Here is a 23585-nt window from a genome sequence, read left to right as displayed (position 1 = left end):
ATTGTGGATCTGTGCTGAGTGTACCCAAAGCTGCTCAGATTGGCTTCAGCTGCCTGTGACCCACAACTAGATAAACCAGATGCTGAAAATGGATGGAACTTAAATAAGGTTTTCATAGCTACAGGGCTGTTGAGTTGAAGTCGCAAACAGTTATTGAGTTACAGGAGTTGGAGTCAGTAAAAATGTACTGACTCTGACTAATGTAAATGGTAATATAATGTGTTAAAATTTACAATTTCACTTATAAAAATTCATCCATCCATCTTCTAACCTGTTGAATCCAAGCACAGGGTCACGGGGGTAGGAAGGCAGGAACCAATCCCGGGCAGGGCACCAACCCACCTCAGGACACACACACCCTCACACCAGGGACAATTTAGAATCACCAGTCCACCAAACCTGCATGTCTTTGGACTGTGGGAGGAAACTGGAGTACCCAGGGGAAAACCCACACAGACACGGGGAGAACATGCAAACTCCACGCAAGGAGGACCTGGGAAGCAAACCCGGGTCTCCTAACTGCGAGGCAGCAGCGCTACCACTGCACCACCGTGCCGCCTTTATAAAAATCCAATTGAACAATTTTTCTTCTAGCCTTTTGGTAAAATTACAGCCTCTTTTTAATTGTTTCAAGTATTTTATGATAAATAATATAAAAAAGCCACAGTGGCATTGCTACAGCCTTTAAACCCAAACTTTAACAGTTTAGGATGCAAAAAAGTTTCCTAATGATGAAGTGCCTCGTATCTTATATGCCGTGTGCTTTCAATCACCATAGAAACATAAGAGTCTAATTACAAAGAGTGGCGTCGGAGTCAGTGGTACCATAAACTGAGGAGTCTGAGTTGAAGGTTTTGAGTACTGACTCCTCATCCCTGGATAGCTGTACTTTAAATGTTATGTAGTATTTGCTTCAACCTGTTGTTAATTTTTTATATTCACTTGTTATATAATGTTTACTTTCCATTTCTTACCGTTTTCTGTAGGCCGACACAGTGGCACGGTGATGTTGTTGTTGCCTCGCAACAAGGAGACCAAGGCTCACATTCTGGGTACTCCCTGTGTGGAGTTTGCATGCTCTCTCTGTGTTCGCATGGGTTTCCTCCCTCGTCCAAAGACATGCAGGTTGGGTGAACTGCCATTGCTAAATTGTCCCCAGTGTATGTTAGAGTGTGAATGTGTTCACCCTGCGATGGACTGGCACCCTGGGGTGGTTTTTCCTGTTTTGTACCTTATGCTTGCTAGGATTGCCTCTTCCTGACCCTACTCAGGATAAGCTGGATTGGAAGATGGATGGACAATTTTCTGTGATTAATACAATGAAGTCATGTGTTAATACATCCTTTCTGGCTTGTCTCCTTTGTTCTGTTACTTAGATTTATTTTGATTCTCCATCTGTGGTTTTTCAATGGCCACCTTGCTGGTCCTCCTGACTTCATTTGTTGCCAGAGGAGAGCTGTGCATTTGGGACAATTATTGAGTCACCTGCCCCCTAGTGGCCACAGGCATGTTGTTTAGCGTTCCATCCATCCATTACCCAACCCGCTATATCCTAACTACAGGGTCACGGGGGGTCTGCTGGAGCTAATCCTGCGAACACAGGGCTCAAGGCAGGAAACATACTCTGGGCAGGGCGCCAGCCCACCGCAGGGTGGTTGTTTAGAGTTGCTGTTCTCAATGCCAGTCACGTGATTTTTGCTGTGTTCTCATGCTCTGACTATGCTGTTATCCTACTGTTAGATACTTTCTAAACAACGAATTGTTCGAGTTTGTGACAGCTAAGGAATTCAAGTTTGTGTTTTTGGATGTTCATGTTTTGACTTTTGAGTTTGACGATTCTTTGGGTTCAGACTTTGCGTTTCTCACTTTCCTCTTGCATTTTCCATGTCCTTTTTTTTTTTTTGTTTCCCCACTTAAAGCAATCCTCATGAACACCCACCTGCCATAGCAGTTTGATTAGATTAAATTATACTTGATTTGTCCATCCATCCATCAATTATCCAACCCGCTATATCCTAATCCTAGTCACGGGGGTCTGCTGGAGCCAATTCCAGCCAACACCGGGCGCAAGGCAGGAAACAAACCCCGGGCAGGGCGCCAGCCCACTGCAGATACTTGATTTGTCCCCAGGAGAAATTAAAATTTTACAGAAGCTCAAAAAAAACAAAACAGTTTATATGAAAATAACACGTGTTATCTGGGATTAAGGTCTAGGCTTTTGGATGGTCCACTCAAGGACAGTCAGAGACACATCAGAACGTCTGGCATGGATATGAGGGAGCTGCTGCTGCTCAGTCTGATGAAACCCATTCAGCATCTGAAATAAGAGGTTTATGCCAGTTCTTCACAGTACCCAAAATGTCACAGTACCTAAACTCGCCATGACTCACCATGAGATCTAACAATTTATACAACTTATATAAAAGCAATCCGACATTTCTCATTATTTGCAGTCAGGCCAGGCCTGAATCCTTTCCACCTTACTTTTATCCTCACTCCGGATCTCCTCCCTTTTGCCTTTTCAGTCTTTGGCTCCAGTGCCTGGAGTGGATCTCTGAAATTTAGGGGCAGCAAAGCCATGTTTACAGCCACTGACACCATTGCACCCTTGTATGGTACTCAGCCTTAAAATGGGATCTAGGCACACGCAGTCCCATTCAACAACTATTTGTTGGCCCATAGTGGCCTATGGGAATTGCGCTGACTCCATGTTAGCTCCATAGGACCTTGCTGTTTCATTGGTGTCCTTGTAGGATTGCCCAAAAACCACCAGTATTCTCTAATAGCCCTTGCAGGGTCACTCCTGCTCCACATTGTGTTTGTTCCGAGTACCAGTATGGGCCACCTTCTCTCATGGAGGGCCTTGGTAGGTCCTTTTCCTCCTTCTTGTCACTTTTGTGTTATCTCTGCACCTGGAACCCCTGCCAGACTGTCTCACGGTGTCAGGTGAAGATTATTGAAATCATTTTTTGATCATTCTTTAGTTTATTTTGTCCATCCTTCCATCCACTAGTTAATCCACCTGAGGTTCATGGAGGCCTAGTGTGTATTTACAGTGGTGTGAAAAACTATTTGCCCCCTTCCTGATTTCTTATTCTTTTGCATGTTTGTCACACAAAATGTTTCTGATCATCAAACACATTTAACCATTAGTCAAATATAACACAAGTAAACACAAAATGCAGTTTTTAAATGATGTTTTTTTATTATTTAGGGAGAAAAAAAAATCCAAACTTACATGGCCCTGTGTGAAAAAGTAATTGCCCCCTGAACCTAATAACTGGTTGGGCCACCCTTAGCAGCAATAACTGCAATCAAGCGTTTGCGATAACTTGCAATGAGTCTTTTACAGCACTCTGGAGGAATTTTGGCCCACTCATCTTTGCAGAATTGTTATAATTCAGCTTTATTTGAGGGTTTTCTAGCATGAAGGTCATGCCATAGCATCTCAATTGGATTCAGGTCAGGACTTTGACTAGGCCACTCCAAAGTCTTCATTTTGTTTTTCTTCAGCCATTCAGAGGTGGATTTGCTGGTGTGTTTTGGGTCATTGTCCTGTTGCAGCACCCAAGATCGCTTCAGCTTGAGTTGACGAACAGATGGCTGGACATTCTCCTTCAGGATTTTTGGTAGACAGTAGAATTCATGGTTCCATCTATCACAGCAAGCCTTCCAGATCCTGAAGCAGCAAAACAACCCCAGACCATCACACTACCACCACCATATTTTACTGTTGGTATGATGTTCTTTTTCTGAAATGCTGTGTTCCTTTTACGCCAGATGTAACGGGACATTTGCCTTCCAAAAGGTTCAACTTTTGTCTCATCAGTCCACAAGGTATTTTCCCAAAAGTCTTGGCAATCACTGAGATGTTTCTTAGCAAAATTGAGACAAGCCCTAATGTTCTTTTTGCTTAACAGTGGTTTGCGTCTTGGAAATCTGCCATGCAGGCCGTTTTGCCCAGTCTCTTTCTTATGGTGGAGTCGTGAACACTGACCTTAATTGAGGCAAGTGAGGCCGGCAGTTCTTTAGACGTTGTCCTGGGGTCTTTTGTGACCTCTCGGATGAGTCGTCTCTGCGCTCTTGGGGTAATTTTGGTCGGCCGGCCACTCCTGGGAAGGTTCACCACTGTTCCATGTTTTTGCCATTTGTGGATAATGGCTCTCACTGTGGTTCACTGGAGTCCCAAAGCTTTAGAAATGGCTTTATAACCTTTACCAGACTGATAGATCTCAATGACTTCTGTTCTCATTTGTTCCTGAATTTCTTTGGATCTTGGCATGATGTCTAGCTTTTGAGGTGCTTTTGGTCTACTTCTCTGTGTCAGGCAGCTCCTATTTAAGTGATTTCTTGATTGAAACAGGTGTGGCAGTAATCAGGCCTGGGGGTGGCTACGGAAATTGAACTCAGGTGTGATACACCACAGTTAGGTTATTTTTAACAAGGGGCAATTACTTTTCACACAGGGCCATGTAGGTTTGGATTTTTTCTCCCTAAATAATAAAAACCATCATTTAAAAACTGCATTTTGTGTTTACTTGTGTTATATTTGACTAATGGTTAAATGTGTTTGATGATCAGAAACATTTTGTGTGACAAACATGCAAAAGAATAAGAAATCAGGAAGGGGGCAAATACTTTTTCACACCACTGTATGTATGTGTGTGTTAAACTGCATATGTAAATAAAAACGGAAGGCTTTCTTGAAACCAGCCCTGAGTGATGTTTGAAGAGGTTCACTAAAGTCATTCTGGCAGAGCTTTACAAGCTCGTAGTAGATATCAGCAAACACTGTGGAGTTTAGCAGTTTTCTTTATTAATGTTGCAACTGCCATCTTCTGGCAGCAATGTTAGCTGCACTTTAGGGTGTCTTCATTTTTACAGCTTAAACATCAGCGGCCATTTGCCCAATTTCTTGCCTACTTTTCACAGACAGTATCATGTTGGAAATGGAGCCTATCCCAGCAGTACAAAGCAAGGACAAAGACTGGAAGCGGCATCAGTACATCACAGGGACGTCCCCCAAAAACACAGTGCCAGTAAACCTAACTGGTCCATCAATAGAACGTAGTAGGATACTCCGATCACAGCTGAAATGAGTGTAGTAATAAGTGGCACGTACAGAAGTTAAGGCATGTGTATGAACCAAATGAAGTCCTTCTGTATTTAGAGTGGATTCAGACCCTTTCACTTTCTGCACGCTTTATCGTGTTACAGATATAATTTTAAATGTATGAATGTGTCATTTTTTTCACCATCATTCTACACTCAGCCACTCCTGATGAAAAAGTGAGGACATGTTTTCAGAAAAGTTTAAAATGTAATAATCAAAAAATTGAAATACTCATTTATAGAGGTATTCAGACCTTTAATTCACAAAGCCCCTTTGGCATCAAATCCAGCTTGGAGTCATCTTACTAAGTCTCTACAAGCTGTGCACCCCTGGATTTGGGCAGTTTATCCCACTCTTCCTAGCAGATCCTCTCAGGCTCTATTAGACTGGATAGAAAGCATCTCTACACAGATGTCCTATGAGGCTTACATCTGGGCTTTAGCTGGGCCACACCAGGGCACCCAGCCACTCCAGCGTTGTCTTGGCTGTATCGTTCGGGTTGTTGTCATGCTGAAAGGTGAACTGTCTCCCCAGTCTGAGGTGATGTGCACTCCGGTGCAGATTTTCTTCAAGGGCCTCTATATATCTAGCTGCATTCATCCTCCCCTCAGTTCTGAGCAGTCTCCCTGTCCCTGCAACCCCCACCCCCCCCATAGAGAAATACTGCCACCACCATGCTTCACAGTAGGGAAGGCATTGGGTAGATGATGAGCAGTGCCTGGTCTTCACCAGACATGGTGCTTAGAGTTCAGCCCAAAGAGTTCACTTTTTGTCTCATCAGACCTGAGAATCCTTCTCCTCATGCTCTCAGAGTTCTTTACACTGTTATAGACCATTTACTCAGGAGTGGCTTCCGACCCACCACTCTATCATATAAACGCCTGATTGATGGAATGCTGCTGAGATGGTTGCCATCCTGACCGGTTCTCTCATCTCCGCAGTGGACGTCTGAAGATCCGTCAGAGTAACCATTGGGTTATGGGGTTACCTCCCTCACAAAGGCTTTTCCTGCCTGGTAAATCAATATTACCGGAATGCCATCTACAGGAAGATTCCTAGTGGTTCCAAAATTTCTCTGCTTTTACAGTTACTGAGTCAAATACTGTATTGTTCCCAATGTGCTCCTGGGAAAATTCAAAAGATTCATAAATGTTTTTTATCTCCTTGTCCTTATCTAGGTCTCGCCTCAGCTTGATTGTGGCGGTCTACAAAGAGTTCCTTGGACTTCATGATTTGGTTTTTGTCGTGTGATGCAGTGGGACACGTGTGCCTTTCTAAATGATGTCCAGTCGACTCCATGTGTCACAGGTGGCCTACAGTTAAGTTCTGGAAACATCTCAAGGAGAACTGAAGCAAGCAGGAAGCACCTGAGCGCAATTTGGAGTGCAAACTTTTCTAAAAACATGTTTTCACTTTGTCATTATGGTTTGGCAAAAATGGCTACCGTGTCCATTTTAAAAGTAATCTGCAACACTATTAATAAAGTGTACAGAAAGTGAAGGAGCATGAAGACTTACACTTACCCATTGTATATTCAAACTGGAAATGAAGAACATGAAAGGTGTCAAATGAATGATTCTATTTTTTTTTTTATTTTATTACAATCAAATAGCATTGCATACACATAACTCAAGTTTTACAAAAAAAAAAAAGGTTTGAAACAAATCAACCCCCACCCCGAGAAAGAAAGCTAGGCCAGCTGTGTAAAACTTTATGCTAGTAAAAATAGCTAAACAGATAAATTAATAAATGAATAACGATAAATGGGGGTGGCGCAGTGGTAGCGCTGCTGCATCGCAGTAAGGAGACCTGGGTTCGCTTCCCGGGTCCTCTCTGCGTGGAGTTTGCATGTTCTCCCCGTGTCTGCATGAGTTTCCTCCCACAGTCCAAAGACATACAGGTTAGGTGCATTGGCGATCCTAGTGTGTGTGCGCAAGGCAGGAACAAATCCCGGGCATGGTGCCAGCCCACCGCAGTCCGATCAGTGTATAAGCTAAAAAAATGTTTGGTTAAGCAATAAAGTATAGAAGCACGGGTGGCATTTAAAAATACCTCATCGCCACTTGTTTCCCCGTTCATGACGCATTTCCGCCCAGGCAGCCCTGGCGCAGTAGAACAAAATGTACAGGTGGACCATTCATTTTTAAATAGGCGTCTTTGTATCCAACGTGACAATCTTTAAAATCGTAATTTTGTCAACACGCACATCCCACGAGGAATCTTTAAAGATCTAATAGTTTTGCACAATGAATTATATATCTAAATTGATGGATATATACTTTTTTTTTAAAGACTGCCCAACGGTGGTGTGCACCCTTAAATCCCAGTTCACCGTTTCTAGGTGCAGAATCTCCCTGGGTAGCTTCTTTTCTTGCATATTCTTTATTCAGTCAACTGGTTTTACTTTCATGTACCGATGAAGTTCAAAATCGTTCAGAACTAGCTCAGGGCGGATGATTTTCAGTTTGCACCTCAGAAAAGTCCACAACTCATTCAAGAGCTTTGGTGACCCCATCCGCAACCCCATTGGAAAACGGGACAATTCAAAACTCATTTTAGCCCCGCCCCTTTCGTTTGCAGTCCTGTTGTCATTGGTTTGGCTTTCTGCCACGTGGAGGCGGGCGGGCGGATGCGCGCGCGCGGACTGTACACACGTCCTCCGCACGTGCTGTTGGCGCACAAGTGGGTTGTTCTGCGTCTTTGGGCCGAGGTTGGCAAATTATTGTGGGGAAGCAGAAGGGAAAACCAGAGAACAAATATTTTGTAAGCGCCTGTCCAGAGGAGCTGCCAGCGCCCGCACTGAACGTTGGCGAATGAGACCAGGGTAAGGCTGTTTGTTTTTCTTTCTTTAGGGGGCGTAGACGGCGTTGGAAAGTGTAAGTAGCTGCTGAAAATGAATGACGCGAATTTCGCTGACCGCGTGTGCAAAAATGTAAATTTTACTGGGAACTAATCATTGCGTTGTTTATTTTAGGGATTACAGAGGCAGAAGTGACTTTAAAAAATTGTTGTTTGGTAATTAAAGGAAAGTCAGTTTACTGTGGTTAGGTTAAGATGTATAAAATATTGATAAGCAACCACTTAGGCTTATTGCATTGATTTTATTTTTACCGTAAACATCAATCACTCCAATAAGGTCAGGGAAACATTACAAACTTACTACTCGAGACAATTTATTACCAACAACACAAAAAAACTTGAATTTCCTGGTTTTGTACCCAGATGCAGATGTCATTTGTTCCAAACATCCATTTTAAAAACCCGCTTTGCCATTCAGTGGGGGTGGAGTCTGTGCCAGCTGCTGGTGATGCAAGACAGAGCCGAGTCGTAGACGGGGCACCAATAAATTCTAACTGTATAGGTAAATTTAGTTTACTGTTACCTTTAAAATGACATTATTAAATATATTGCAGTAAAGCAAACTGGCCCAAGTGATACTCATTTTTCTTTAATAATGTGTGTGTATTTGGATGAAAACATTTAGTTTCGTTTAAATCTACTATAATGATTTAAGTCCATGTCACCTTTGACTCCAGTTCCAGCAGTTTTCATTTGCTGCCTTCATTTACATAATCTTAGTGAGTCTGAAGTAATCCATGAAGCCATTTGTATATTCTGGAAGGCCCCGCAACTCACTCCAACGAGTCCGAGACTTGCTGACAAACTCATTTTGTCTTTAGTTTATGGGGTATGTCCTGTATGCATGAGACCTGACGACTAATGAAGGCTCACCTATAAGTATAGTGCATATTATACAGTGGTGAAGAATAAAGAACGTACAGTAGGTGTTTCGGACCTCACAAACCGAAGACAAGCTTGTCTGTCTGATGTCTTGTGTTCTACGTACCACAACAGGATGAACAAAAGAAAGGTTGAGATTTTAGCTGAACTTGTCATACCTGTTAACCCATTATAGAGCACCATCACTGTCACAGAAAGGGAAATAGCATGTCCAGTGATTTTTCAGTCATTATGTTGACATGGTCCAATGACAAGGTCGGCAACTCCAGGTGGCAAGTCTGACATAACCTACAACCAGACATTGTGTAATGTGACATTAGATTTACATAGAACACGACAAACATACTCATAGGAACCACAGAAAACATATTCAGGGATTTGCTTTTTTTAATACTTTTAGGAGAGATGCCTTCTACATAATACAAGACGATTTCTCTCCATCCGGCACTCTTTTCGGTGTATTCAGCGTAAATGTTTGCGATGCACTATCAGGTGTGATGCATTTACTGTAGTAATGAAATACATTGCACTTTTCAACGGATAGTACAACGCAAGCATTGGCACTGCTGCTGAGAATCCTGTACCGCTTACTAGATGCCTTATAATTGAAACAACAGGCAAACTGTCACTGTAACTTCATAAAGAAAGATTTAGACAGATAAAGGTGTTGGCACGGTGGAGCAGTGTTAGCGCTGTTGCATCGCAGTTAGGAGACCCGGGTTCACTTCCTGGGTCCTCCCTGTGTCTGCGTGGGTTTCCTCCCACAGTCCAAAGACATGCAGGTTAGCTGCACTGGCGATCCAAAATTGTCCCTAGTGTGTGTGTGTGTGTGCCCTGCCCGGGGTTTGTTTCCTGCCTTGCACCCTGTGTTGGCTGGGATTGGCTCCAGCAGACTCCCGTCTCCTTGCAGTTAGGATATATAGATAAAAATTGGGAAATAAAAAGTGAATGATAGAGGAGGTACCGAATAAACATAGAACAAAACTGTGTCGTGTAGTTAACCAGGCTTCCAAAATAATTGGATTACCTCAAACTCCCCTTTCTGAACTGCACAACCGTGCACTGTTGAGGAAGGCAACCATGATTGTGAAGGATGTCTCTCATCCTCTTTATGCGTTCTTTAGATTGCTGCCATTAGGTAGGAGGTATAAAACCCCATTGGCGCGGAAGAATGCATACAAGAAATCTTTTGTACCCTCAGCAGTATCTGTTGTGAATCAGATGAAGTAGGTTTTTTCTATTGTTTGTTTATATTTGTATTTTTTTGGTCTGTTTGTCTCATAAGCGTGTCAAAAGGGAAATTTCTGTGACCCCTTTGGGGCACAGACAATAAAGTCTTATCTATCTATCTATCTATCTATCTATCTATCTATCTATCTATCTATCTATCGGCATCTATCTATCGGCATCTATCTATCTATCTATCTATCTATCTATCTATCTAAGACAAAATCAGTCCAAATAACTGAAGTGATTTTAAAAAAACAAGAAAAACAGCTCATAGATGAACACTGATTTAATTAAGAATTGCTGTTCTCATGATGACCCTGGAGGAAATCAGTCAGTGACCATGATATCAAGGAGGTCTCTGTGAAATTTGTTTCCAATCACAGATGCCAATTTTGCCTGAGAAATTTCACGTGTGTTTTTAAAAAAGTGACATCAGAAGGCATTGGAAATAAAACAGAAATTGCCCTTTACCGGAACTAGTGAAAACATGGAATGGTGCAACTTTTCCTTCCTACACATGAGCTAAAATACGTTGTTTCTCTGCTAGTTTTTAGAAAAGTCAGACATTTCATCATTCTCTTACAGTAGCTATGATTCTTTTTACAGATTAACACTGTATAGTTACTAATTTACTGACAATTTGTTGTTCTCAAAGGGATTAAACTAAACTGCACATATTAAAAGCATAAACAGTAAAATATGAACATAATTGTAACCAGTTGTCCCTGTGCAAGAGAGAGACTCTTTTTGTGGCACAAGAAGCTCCATCACTAATCAGCAGCCAGACTAGCTTCGGGCTAAAGTTTATGTCACATTATATGGCATCGTTGTTGGACATGTCAGACTTGACAGCTGCAGCTGGTGATGTTGTCATCCGACCATATCCATTTACGCGACTGAAAATTGCTGGACATGTCACATTTACTGGCTGTGTGCTGACCTTCCAGCACAGTCCTGCTCACTCCTCTTTTTGACAGATAGTGATGAGCTGGTGCTGTTTTAAGGGTTAGCAGTTATGGTGAGTTTAGCCACAGTCTTACCCCTTTTTGTTTTCTTTTTTCCATTCTGTCATGGTACATGTTTGTGAGGTCTAATATACCCACGCTTCTCATTCCTTGTCGCTGCATTAGATGAATTGTACTTAGATAGATAGATTTTAGTTTTAGCGTAGTAGGCTGGATAGATAGATACTTTATTAATCCCAAGGGGAAATTCACATAATCCAGCAGCAGTATACTGATACAAAAAACAATATTAAATTAAACAGTAATAAAAATGCATGTAAAAGCAGATAATAACTTTAAATAATGTTAGCATTTACTCCCCCGGGTGGGTGGAATTGAAGAGTCGCATAGTGTGGGGGAGGAACGATCTCCTCAGTCTGTCAGTGGAGCAGGACGGTGACAAAAGTCTGTCACTGAAGCTACTCCTCTGCCTGGAAATGACACTGTTCAGTGGATGCAGTGGATTCTTCATGATTGACAGGAGTTTGCTTAGTGCCCGTCCTTCTGCCACAGATGTCAAACTGTCCAACTTTACTCCTACAATAGAGCCTGCCTTCTTAACAAGTTTGTCCAGGCGTGAGGCGTCGTTCATCTTTATGCTGCCTCCCCAGCACACCACTGCATAGAAGAGGACACTCGCCACAACTGCCTGGTAGAACATCTGCAGCATCTTATTGCAGATGTTGAAGGACGCCAACCTTCTAAGAAAGTATTACTTACTTACTAACACAAAGCCCACCCCTACGACCAAAGTTTGATTTTTGTCGTGGAAAATTGCAGACTAGTTATAAAGTGAGTCGCTGGGCAGGGATTCACAGAAGTCCAACTGCCTCTGTTTCTCTAAAATTATATAAGACAAGGCTTCAGCTGAAAATAGCCAGGAAGGTTGTTAATTTGACATGGCCTTATATGGAGTTCTCCATTTAGCTCAGTGGTAGAACTTGCTTCTTACAATTAAAGTGATCCTTGTTTGTGTCCCGGCCATGCAGTGTCAGGGAAGGACAGCTACTGGGAGAGACTCTCTGAGTACTTTCTGTGCAGAAACAATAATCTTTTAAAAAATGAACATATTAAAATAGAAGAAAAAACATAATCTAACCTGATGATATGTGTTATAGTCTGGTTAAATCTAAAAGTAGTGCTCCCTGGATTAGTATGGTAAGCAGGATGTACAGAGGATATGAGATATTCATCATAAACATCAGTTTAGGCAAGATTGTTTTTTTCTGCTACTGACTCCAGGTTACTCTTGAGATCAGAGGCAGCATTTCTGTTTAACTCTTTATAATTAATTCTGTGATCCACTTAATTTAGTTCAGAATTGTGGTGAGCAAGGGCTTATTCCATTGTATGCTCTGCTCTGTATAGAAAGTCAGTTTAATGCATACACACTCATTCAGTTAAGGGCAAATTTAGAATTGCCAATCAACCGAAGTAATAGATGTTTGCAACATTGTTTCCCATTCACTTGAACTGGTAGGCTATGGTAAACCAATTACACACAGGATTCAGGGGTGATCAGGATACTCAAGACTAAGCAAACCCCTTAACCCAGGGGTGCCCACACTTTTTCGGCTTGCAAGCTACTTTTAAAATGATCAGGTCGAAATGATCTACCTACATTAAAAAATATATATACACACACACACACACATACACATACTGAGTATACTTTATACATAAAATGTATGTTGTCGTACCTTGCATAACTAAATTACCTTTATGGCACAATAACAATTCAATATATTTAAGGTCACTACAGTATTTGGATATAATAATCGTCATGTGGGAAAAGGCTGACTCGCATAAATAAGTAGAGCCGAATAATGCAGTCAAGGAGCTTTTGAATTCAGCCGAGTGAAAAATGACGACTGTCCGATTACCTGCGATTTTAGTTCCCTCTCTTTCCTCTTTCTCAGATCGCTTTTCGGAAGGAAGTCAGTTTCGTAGTTTTTATGAACATTTCGAAAATGCCTTTCCACATTTTCCTTTATAATAGCAATGATAGATTGACAGATCAGACAAAAGCACTTCGATTGTGACATTGTGAGAAAAAAAATCCTCTTCTAATTCCACATCCAGTCCATACCTTTGCAAAACATTTTTTTTTTAAAATCCCTTCTTTAGTCGATATAAATTGGAAGGCTAACTAGATCACAGCCGGAGTTTTGCAGTAGCTCGCGCGTTGGATCGTGCGTGCGGGATGACAAATGTGTTAGAAGAAAAGAGATCTCAGACTAGCCGCCCTGTATGTCAATCAAGTGGCAAATGTTATAGGGAGGATATATGATAGACTAACATTAAAAAAATTTTTTTTGAATGCAACGAGATCTACCTGCACTACCTTTGCGATCGGCGCATTGGGCACTTCTACCTTAACCTATACTACATATCGTATCTCTGTTGTATTATAATCACCAGCAGATTTATAAACCCCACATTCAGTTTTTATGGTATAATGTATTCGTAATATATTTCGTAAATATATAAAAACTAATGAAAAACGGACCCTTTTTTGAAGCCATTAACGCAGTGGTACCTGTTCGCTTGTCCTAGCAGTGGTGCTATTGCTTCCTACAACGGCGGAGGAGTAACTACATTACATTACAACAGGGGATGTTTACATAATTAAACTTCCGGCTCTGTGGATTATTTTTTATTCCAGAAAAGTTCTAATTTTAACAATATTCCTACAAACTTTGAACGATTAACCAAATAAAAAATGAGAATCCCGTTCCGCGCTTTGCTGCAAAGCAAAAACAGAATTCTTTCCCTGTTTAAAATGGATTCCCGGTCTTCGAAATTCGTGGACTCCGAACATGACGTCATTCACTGACTCGTCATGATTGACAAGCGGAGTTGGCGAGATACCTGCTCTGCAATTGGCTAACGTAAGCATTCAATCATCTGTATGGTCGCACATCGATTGGTTAGGGTGAACTTTGGGTCCTCCCCTCGTCTTCTGCTTACCCCCTATTCTAACCTCCTGTGCTGCATGGAGGGCCGAATGTAAATTGGGGGAAGGCAACTATATTTAAATACAAGCCTAGCGAATACGCCAGCGAACTAAACGGAGTTACTGGGGTCAGCATATACGTTACGAAAAGGTAAACCCGATAACAATGTTTCAGCGCGTCATTACGAATGTTTATTCAGGCATGGAGTTCTTTGTTAATGGTAATCGTGTTGCATTTACGTGGGGCGCTGTCCACATTGCAGCTTAAGTCAAGAACCTTGGCGCATCTGTTCGTCTCACGTTGCGAGCGCGTGTGTACCTTATCTAGGAGTGACGTACCCGCGAGACGTGGCGACATTTTTAAAACGCTGCTAACAGTTTCCTTTTTGGTCGATTTCAGTCACATTGTTTATTTGCGTAGCGTTACTGAAGTTTCCAGTAGTAGAAATAGAATCGGCAAAGCAGTAACGTAAGAGATGTCCGACCTTCAAACTGCACGTGTTGTCTGAGATGACTGCAGCATGTTTGGTTCAAAACGAAAGGGCTGCGATTGAAATGGTGTCCCATCCAGTCGTGTGCATGAATACGATGGATTTCACGTCCTGGCGATTTGTTTCTAAAATACAGGAATTCCTTGGGTATCGAATTGGCCTTTGGTTCATTTTTTTTCCCCCCCAATAGGCGAAAATACCGCCTCGACACGCGTATTCGTGATTATTATTTACGTAACGCTGACGGGCGTGCTTTATAGCCATTTTCTAGTTTTAATCTCAATATTATTAACATTCTGCGTCTTGTGGTGTTTGGAATCTGGACGAACTCTTGTACAGAAATTTCATAGAATTACAGCCCATTTTCCACCCGTCTTAATTTGCATATCTACTTGGTGAAAGTCGGCCAGCTCATATCCCAATAGCGATGGACAGATAGACCGCCAGTTCGTCACAGTGTACATAACGGGATAGTTTACTCTTCTCGGTTAATCTGTCGAGGTTCGAGATGTGGGAGGACAATCAACGCAGACATAGGGGTAGACTGTGCAAACTCTACACTGGAAATTTGAAACCAGGGTTCTGTTGCCGAGAGGCAGCAGTGCTAACTAACCACTGTGCCAACATGGTGTATTTAATGTCATATTGTAAATTTCATTAATGCAGACACCGTTCTTAAAGTGCCCGTTTTAGGAGTATTTATGAATATACGGCATCAATCCGGCTAGTCAAGAAAACACATTTTCATTTGTAAAGCATTGGCATATGAACTTGCCACATCTTGGTTGAAACCATTTTTCCTTAAGATTGGTCAGTTTTGGAAGATGTTACTGCAGTTCTGAATCGCAGGGATTGACTTCTGACAAGGTGGCATTAAGATATCATCCTGACTTACAGTGCCACACACTCATGCTTACCCATACAGGGTCAATTTGCCTGGCATGATATAGAGTTTGGGATAATAGATAAAAAAAAAACCATTGAGGGGGGAACACACAGAGAATAGTCAGTCAGCTGGAGCTGTGAGGTTGCAGTGCTTACGAATATGCCAACATGGCATCTTTTAATATGTTCTATTGTTCATTTCACCAACACAGACCCCTTTCTTAAAGTTTATTTTTTAGGATTTTTATAATATACCTCATGACTCCATAGGTTGAAATGGGTAGTCAAAATACTTATTTTCCCTTGTAAAGCATTGGCATGTGAACTTGCAACATCTTGGTTGAAATCTTTTTTCCTTAAGGTTTGTTAATTATGGAAACTGTTACCGGAATTCTGGGTGGCAGGGATCAACCCCTGACAAGGTGGTACCCATTTAACATGATGGTTTGCAGTGCCCATCCACATGCATACCCATACAGGGCCTAGTGTGTATATTTTTAGATCAGATAGGAAAATCAAAGTATCAGAAAGAAAACCCAAACAGACAAGAGGGAGAACACAATATGAGACCACACAGAGAGTGGACAGGCTTATGGAGCGATGAGGATGCATTGTTTTTTCACTTTGCCTCAAAATTATTAGCTTTACCTTAGTAGTTTGTTGTAAAGCCATCTTATCTTAAGAAACCTAGTTTCAAACCACAGTGTATGTAACAAGGTAGTGTATAGATGGTATGACAATAACGCCCGCTTTGCTTGACTTTATATTCCACTTTCATGGCAGGTACTTGCCAAAATCTCTGTGTAATTTATACCTTGGGGAAAATGGAAATAATGTAGAAGAATCATGAAGGAAATATAAGGAACCGACTCGTTATGTGACCTATAATTTGTGTCATTGACATTCTTAGCAACAGTGACACCATTTAAGGTATAGTTCAGGTGAAATTAAATATTTAAGTAATTATTTTGCTTTGTAAGGGTGAGGGATTTGAAGATTTAGGCACACATCTTTTATAATACAACTATGGACAACTATTTTTTATTTTGTGAATATCCATCCATTCATTGTTAGGCCAGCTTAATCAAACTGTGTAACGAAGCCAGAGACTATGTTGGTGGCATCGTGCACAAGTCAAGAATCAGCTATGAGGAGAGGTGTGTACCTACTACTATGAATTTCCCCTTGGGATTAATAAAGTATCTATCTATCTATCTATCTATCTATCTATCTATCTATCTATCTATCTATCTATCTATCTATCTATCTATCTATCTATCTATCTATCTATCTATCTATCTATCTATCTATCTATCTATCTATCTATCTATCTATCTATCAGTAATACAGGTCTGGTTTAAAGTCACAAAGTAAACTAACACACAGCTAAGGAAGTGGGATGAAACCAGTGTACTTGGAGAAACGTGAATACGACCACAGGGAAAATATGTGTTACAAAGAGAAAGTGACAAGGCTAGAATTTATATTCTAGTTTCCTAGGTATAGGATGTAGTAGTACTAACACCTGTAATACCATGTGTCATATAATATGCTTAAAATACACAACAGGAATCGTGGTGTCGCAGTGATTAGGGCGGCTGCTTCATTGATCCTTCCTAGGTTTTAATCCAGCACCTGGTTACTGCTTGTACATGTTCTACCTCTTCATTAGTGGGGTTTTCTATGCAGTTTGGTTTTCCTCCTGCATTCTAAAAATGTGTGTATTAGTTGAAGTTGCTGTTCAAATTAGTCACGTGGATGTTTACATGGGTCGACTCTGTGATGAACTAGTGCCCTGTCCTGGGTTGGTCCTTGCATTATGCTCTTGTCTGCCATGATCCTAAATCGGATCAAGAGGTTTGATAATGAAATGTTTTCAACAGGCCCAAATTAATTGAAAATAACACATTCAAACAAGAATTTTATAGTTAGTTTTATAATTATGTGTTTATATTTATTATTATTACTTCCCATTATTTCACCAACCTGCATATCTCTGGAAGGACCCGGATGGACTTTTAATGGGTGGCATACTGGCCAACTCCATACCCGTGATACTCCAGCTGGGAATTTAATTATGGGATCAGTTGTAAGGCAGCATTCCCACTAGTATGCCAGCAGCTTTAGAGTTTTGTGTACTTTTTGTCTAATTGTGTTAACATTCCCTCATAGTTAAGTTGTTATAATACCCTAAGCCAGTAGTAGTAGTAACTCCTGGATCTCATCTGTTGATGATTTTTTATTTATTTATTTATAAATTATTTTATAATATATTTATTTTATATTCTAAATTGTCTGCACATTTGATAAAAGCAGTCTCTGTGTGGTTGGCACAATGGTTCATGGGTGAAACAATGTGCTCTGATGCTGTGTGGAGTTTCCATATTCTCCCAGTATCTGCATGTTTTTTCTGTGTACCCTGGTTTTGCTCCTCCATCATTTTCATAAAAGTGTAGATTAGGTTAATTTGCTGTGGTGTTGGGGAGTGAGTGAGTGAGTGGGTAGGCGGGCGGGCCCTGTGATGGAATAGAACCCTCTCCAGGGTTACTTACTGTTGTGCTATTTTCAGAGCCTCCAGAAATCCATTGTTTCTGAGTTGGGGATGATAGTAACCCAGTGTCTTTAATAAAATCTTGAACTGAAAGCCTTGAGAGACATTTGGTGGTACAATAATGCAATCTATTTAGTGTATAACCTTTTCTATCTGACTGTAGGATACAGGGTGTCTCATACATTGCTAGATCTAGAAAAGTGGCCTAACAGGCCATAACTTGTATTCTGATAATCTGTCTCATGATTCTTACAGGCAGAAAAATGGGCTGCTGTTTCCCCAATTAGGAATAGTACAGTAGTGTAATAATGATTTTATTCTCCATAGTCCAAATCTTCACCCAATTTAAGATGCTTATTTTTTTTGTTTTAATCATAATGTGTTGCTTTTCAAATATTGTTCTAGTATGAAGAAGTACTTTTAAGGTAGTAAATTGTTCATCTAAATGTTGGTGTTAGGACATTGGCAGCAAGACAAGTGACCATACACTGCTATACAGTAAACCTGGGATGCTTATTTTAAACTTAATGGCACTTATGGTGATGACAGTACTACATGCTGTTAGTGAGGGATTTCTTTCAGTAGAGGATTCCTGAGCTTTCTGCCTTTTTATTTGATTCAAAAGTATTCATATTGACTCCTAAAAGCCATTTTTTCTCTCCTTCATCTCCAACTAAAGATGACTGTCACATTACATGACTCTTCCAATGGTCAGTCACACACTTCATTTATATAATCTGTGCGATTCGGAGTCAGTCGTGTAGTTTGATGTACCCAATGACTCAATCCAAACCGTCTATTACTCCTCTCAAAAAGATCAAAAACAATTTGACTGTTGTTTGCATATGAGAGCTGACAACCAACGCGCAGTGTAGATAATGCAGAATAAACATCCTGGGTATTTTGGACGCGAGACACAGAAGAGAGACTTCTCACAGGCCTTGGCTCCATTGGGCAGCATGTTATTGGCTATCAGAAAAAGGGGCGAGCTTGTGATACTTTGGAAATGTGAAACTGTGCTGGAAAATTGTTACGTTGTCCTCTAATTTGGTATTCTCTCTGACAAGAAGTTGTGCAGTGTGACGTTGTCTTAAGTCTTCCACACTGCCCCGCAATCATTTTGAAGTGTGTGAATATTTATTGCGATACCCAGAATGTTAACTGAATGCCATAGTATTAATCGCTTATCTTGTTTCTCAGTGAGGACCAATTTTTGAGACATATGGGGACTGGTCACAATACACTAAAGCTGATGTCACATTATACAAGTCCAAGTCGTAATATTTGCCAGTGGAAAGTAGCTAATCTCTTAACTGGGCCACGTCAGTTTGCATGACTTTGTCACATTTAATTGCTTGTGGACCTTCCAGCACAGTTGTACTCTCCCATTTTTGTGTCGGCCACTAACATGCTGCCTAATGGAGTCAACACTGTACAAAGTGTTAACAGGTATGACAAGTTCAACTGCAGTCTTAGCCCTTTTTTTCACTACAGTGAACTGTTTTTCATAATGTAAACTTTATTCCTGTGACCTTCGAATATAGTGCTAAGCACACTTTCATGTCACTGTTAAAACTTAATATTCCTCTGCCTTTGAATACAGTGTGGTTTGCTAAAAGGCTAAGTAGTCGTATGCAGGTACATCTCAATAAATTAGAATGTCATGGAAAAGTTATTTCAGTAATTCAATTCAAAAAGTGAAACTCCTATATAGATTCGTTACACACAGAGTCATATATTTCAGGCGTTTATTTCTTTTCATATTGCTGATCTTGGCTTATAACTAATGAGAACCAAAATACAGTATCTCAGAAAATTAGGATACATGTATTGTGAAAAAGTTCAATATTGTAGACTCATGGTGTCCCACTCCACTCAGCTAATTAAACCAAAACGCCTGCAAAGGTGTCCTGAGCCTTTAAATGGGGTCTCAGTCTGTTTCAGTAGGCCACACAATCATGGGAAAGATGTATGACTTGACAGTTGTCCAGAAGACAGTCATTGACACCCTCCACAAGGAGGGTACGACACAAAAGATCATTGCTAAAGAAGCTGGATGTGCACAGAGTGCTGTATCCAAGCATATTAATTGAAGGTTGAGTGGAAGGAAAAAATATGGCAGAAAAATGGTGCACAAGCAACAGGGATAACTGCAGCCTTGAGACGATTGTGAAGCACAGAATTTGGGGAAGATCAGAATCAGTGTTTTAAGAGCCACCACACACAGACATATCCGGGACATGGGCTACAACTGTCACAGCATTCCTTGTGTCAAGGCACTTCTTCACCAGAGACAACATCAGAAGCATTTTACCTGGGCTAAGGAGAAAATGGACTGAACTGTTGCTCAGAGGTTCAAAGTCCTCTTTTCAGATGAAAGTCAATTTGCATTTCATTTGGAAATCAAGGTCCCAGAGTCTGGAGGAAGAATGGAGAGGCACAGAATCCAAGTTGCTTGAGGGTCCAGTGTGAAGTTTCCACAGTCAGTGATGATTTGCCATCTGCTGGTGTTGGTCCATAGTGTTTTATCAAGTCCAAAGTCAGCGCAACCGTCTACTAGGAAATTTTAGAGCACTTCATGCTTCCCTCTGCTGACAAGCTTTATGGAGATGCTGATATCATTCTCCAGCAGGAACTGGCACCCGCCACACTGCCAAAAGTACAAATACGTGGTATAATGACCATGGTATCACTGTGCTTGATTGGCCAGCAAACTCACCTGACCTATACCCCATAGAGAATCTATGCACACACATATATATATATATGTGTGTGTAATGAACCTATATAATATGTTTCACTTTTTGAAATGAATTACTGAAATTAACTTTTTAGATGATATTCTAATTTATTGACGTGTGTGTGTGTATATATATATATATATATATATATATATATATATATATATATATAATATACACACACACACAGTGGTGTGAAAAACTATTTGCCCGTTTCCTGATTTCTTATTCTTTTGCATGTTTGTCACACAAAATGTTTCTGATCATCAAACACATTTAACCATTAGTCAAATATAACACAAGTAAACACAAAATGCAGTTTTTAAATGATGGTTTTATTATTTAGGGAGAAAAAAAATCCAAACCTACATGGCCCTGTGTGAAAAAGTAATTGCCCCTTGTTAAAAAATGTGTATCACACCTGAGTTCAATTTCCGTAGCCACCCCAGGCCTGATTACTGCCACACCTGTTTCAATCAAGAAATCACTTAAATAGGAGCTGCCTGACACAGAGAAGTAGACCAAAAGCACCTCAAAAGCTAGACATCATGCCAAGATCCAAAGATATTCAGGAACAAATGAGAACAGAAGTAATTGAGATCTATCAGTCTGGTAAAGGTTATAAAGCCATTTCTAAAGCTTTGGGACTCCAGCGAACCACAGTGAGAGCCATTATCCACAAATGGCAAAAACATGGAACAGTGTTGAACCTTCCCAGGAGTGGCCGGCCGACCAAAATTACCCCAAGAGCGCAGAGCGACTCATCCGAGAGGTCACAAAAGACCCCAGGACAACGTCTAAAGAACTGCCGGCCTCCCTTGCCTCAATTAAGGTCAGTGTTCACGACTCCACCATAAGAAAGAGACTGGGCAAAAGCGGCCTGCATGGCAGATTTCCAAGGCATAAGCCACTGTTAAGCAAAAAGAACATTAGGGCTCGTCTCAATTTTGCTAAGAAACATCTCAATGATTGCCAAGATTTCAGAAGCATTTCAGAAAAAGAACATCATACCAACAGTAAAATATGGTGGTGGTAGTGTGATGGTCTGGGGTTGTTTTGCTGCTTCAGGACCTGGAAGGCTTGCTGTGATAGATGGAACCATGAATTCTACTGTCTACCAAAAAATCCTGAAGGAGAATGTCCGGCCATCTGTTAGTCAACTCCAGCTGAAGCGATCTTGGGTGCTGCAACAGGACAATGACCCAAAACACACCAGCAAATCCACCTCTGAATGGCTGAAGAAAAACAAAATGAAGACTTTGGAGTGGCCTAGTCAAAGTCCTGACCTGAATCCAATTGAGATGCTATGGCATGACCTTAAAAAGGCGGTTCATGCTAGAAAACCCTCAAATAAAGCTGAATTACAACAATTCTGCAAAGATGAGTGGGCCAAAATTCCTCCAGAGCTGTAAAGACTCATTGCAAGTTATCATAAGCGCTTGATTGCAGTTATTGCTGCTAAGGGTGGCCCAACCAGTTATTAGGTTCAGGGGCAATTACTTTTCACACAGGGCCATGTAGGTTTGGATTTTTTCTCCTAAATAATAAAACCATCATTTAAAAACTGCATTTTGTGTTTACTTGTGTTATATTTGACTAATGGTTAAATGTGTTTGATGATCAGAAACATTTTGTTTTACAAACATGCAAAAGAATAAGAAATCAGGAAGGGGGCAAAAAGTTTTTCACACCACTGTGTGTGTGTATGTGTATATGTGTGTGTGTATATATATATATATATATATATATATATATATATATATATATATATATATATATATATATACATATACAGTGGTGTGAAAACTATTTGCCCCTTCCTGATTTCTTATTCTTTTGCATGTTTGTCACACAAAATGTTTCTGATCATCAAACACATTTAACCATTAGTCAAATATAACACAAGTAAACACAAAATGCAGTTTTTAAATGATGTTTTTATTATTTAGGGAGAAAAAATCCAAACCTACATGGCCCTGTGTGAAAAAGTAATTGCCCCTGAACCTAATAACTGGTTGGGCCACCCTTAGCAGCAATAACTGCAATCAAGCGTTTGCGATAACTTGCAATGAGTCTTTACAGCTCTCTGGAGGAATTTTGGCCCACTCATCTTTGCAGAATTGTTGTAATTCAGCTTTATTTGAGGGTTTTCTAGCATGAACCGCCTTTTTAAGGTCATGCCATAGCATCTCAATTGGATTCAGGTCAGGACTTTGACTAGGCCACTCCAAAGTCTTCATTTTGTTTTTCTTCAGCCATTCAGAGGTGGATTTGCTGGTGTGTTTTGGGTCATTGTCCTGTTGCAGCACCCAAGATCGCTTCAGCTTGAGTTGACGAACAGATGGCCGGACATTCTCCTTCAGGATTTTTGGTAGACAGTAGAATTCATGGTTCCATCTATCACAGCAAGCCTTCCAGGTCCTGAAGCAGCAAAACAACCCCAGACCATCACACTACCACCACCATATTTTACTGTTGGTATGATGTTCTTTTCTGAAATGCTGTGTTCCTTTTACGCCAGATGTAACGGGACATTTGCCTTCCAAAAGTTCAACTTTTGTCTCATCAGTCCACAAGGTATTTTCCCAAAAGTCTTGGCAATCATTGAGATGTTTCTTAGCAAAATTGAGACAAGCCCTAATGTTCTTTTTGCTTAACAGTGGTTTGCGCCTTGGAAATCTGCCATGCAGGCCGTTTTGCCCAGTCTCTTTCTTATGGTGGAGTCGTGAACACTGACCTTAATTGAGGCAAGTGAGGCCTGCAGTTCTTTAGACGCTTGTCCTGGGGTCTTTGTGACCTCTCGGATGAGTCGCCTCTGCGCTCTTGGGGTAATTTTGGTCGGCCGCCACTCCTGGGAAGGTTCACCACTGTTC

General features: G+C 40.8%; 1 protein-coding gene across 2 annotated transcripts in view; it reads left to right on the top strand.

Moving 5' to 3' along the window:
• The first annotated feature begins 7781 nt into the window (after nt 1–7781).
• Nucleotides 7782–23585, top strand: part of usp36 (ubiquitin specific peptidase 36) — a 61745-nt gene continuing 45941 nt past the window's right edge. The window contains exon 1 of one of the 2 annotated variants that reach the window (XM_039740734.1): nt 7782–7937. The gene's annotated coding sequence lies outside the window, so the exon portion shown is untranslated. Of the gene's footprint in view, nt 7938–14068; nt 14196–23585 lie in introns of those variants that run through there. The other variant, XM_039740733.1, reaches the window with a different exon arrangement.

Source organism: Polypterus senegalus, chromosome 17, assembly GCF_016835505.1.
Source record: "Polypterus senegalus isolate Bchr_013 chromosome 17, ASM1683550v1, whole genome shotgun sequence".
NCBI classification, from domain to species: domain Eukaryota; kingdom Metazoa; phylum Chordata; class Cladistia; order Polypteriformes; family Polypteridae; genus Polypterus; species Polypterus senegalus.
Note: the sequence above shows the minus strand (reverse complement) of the source record. Positions and strands in the feature narration are given on the sequence as shown.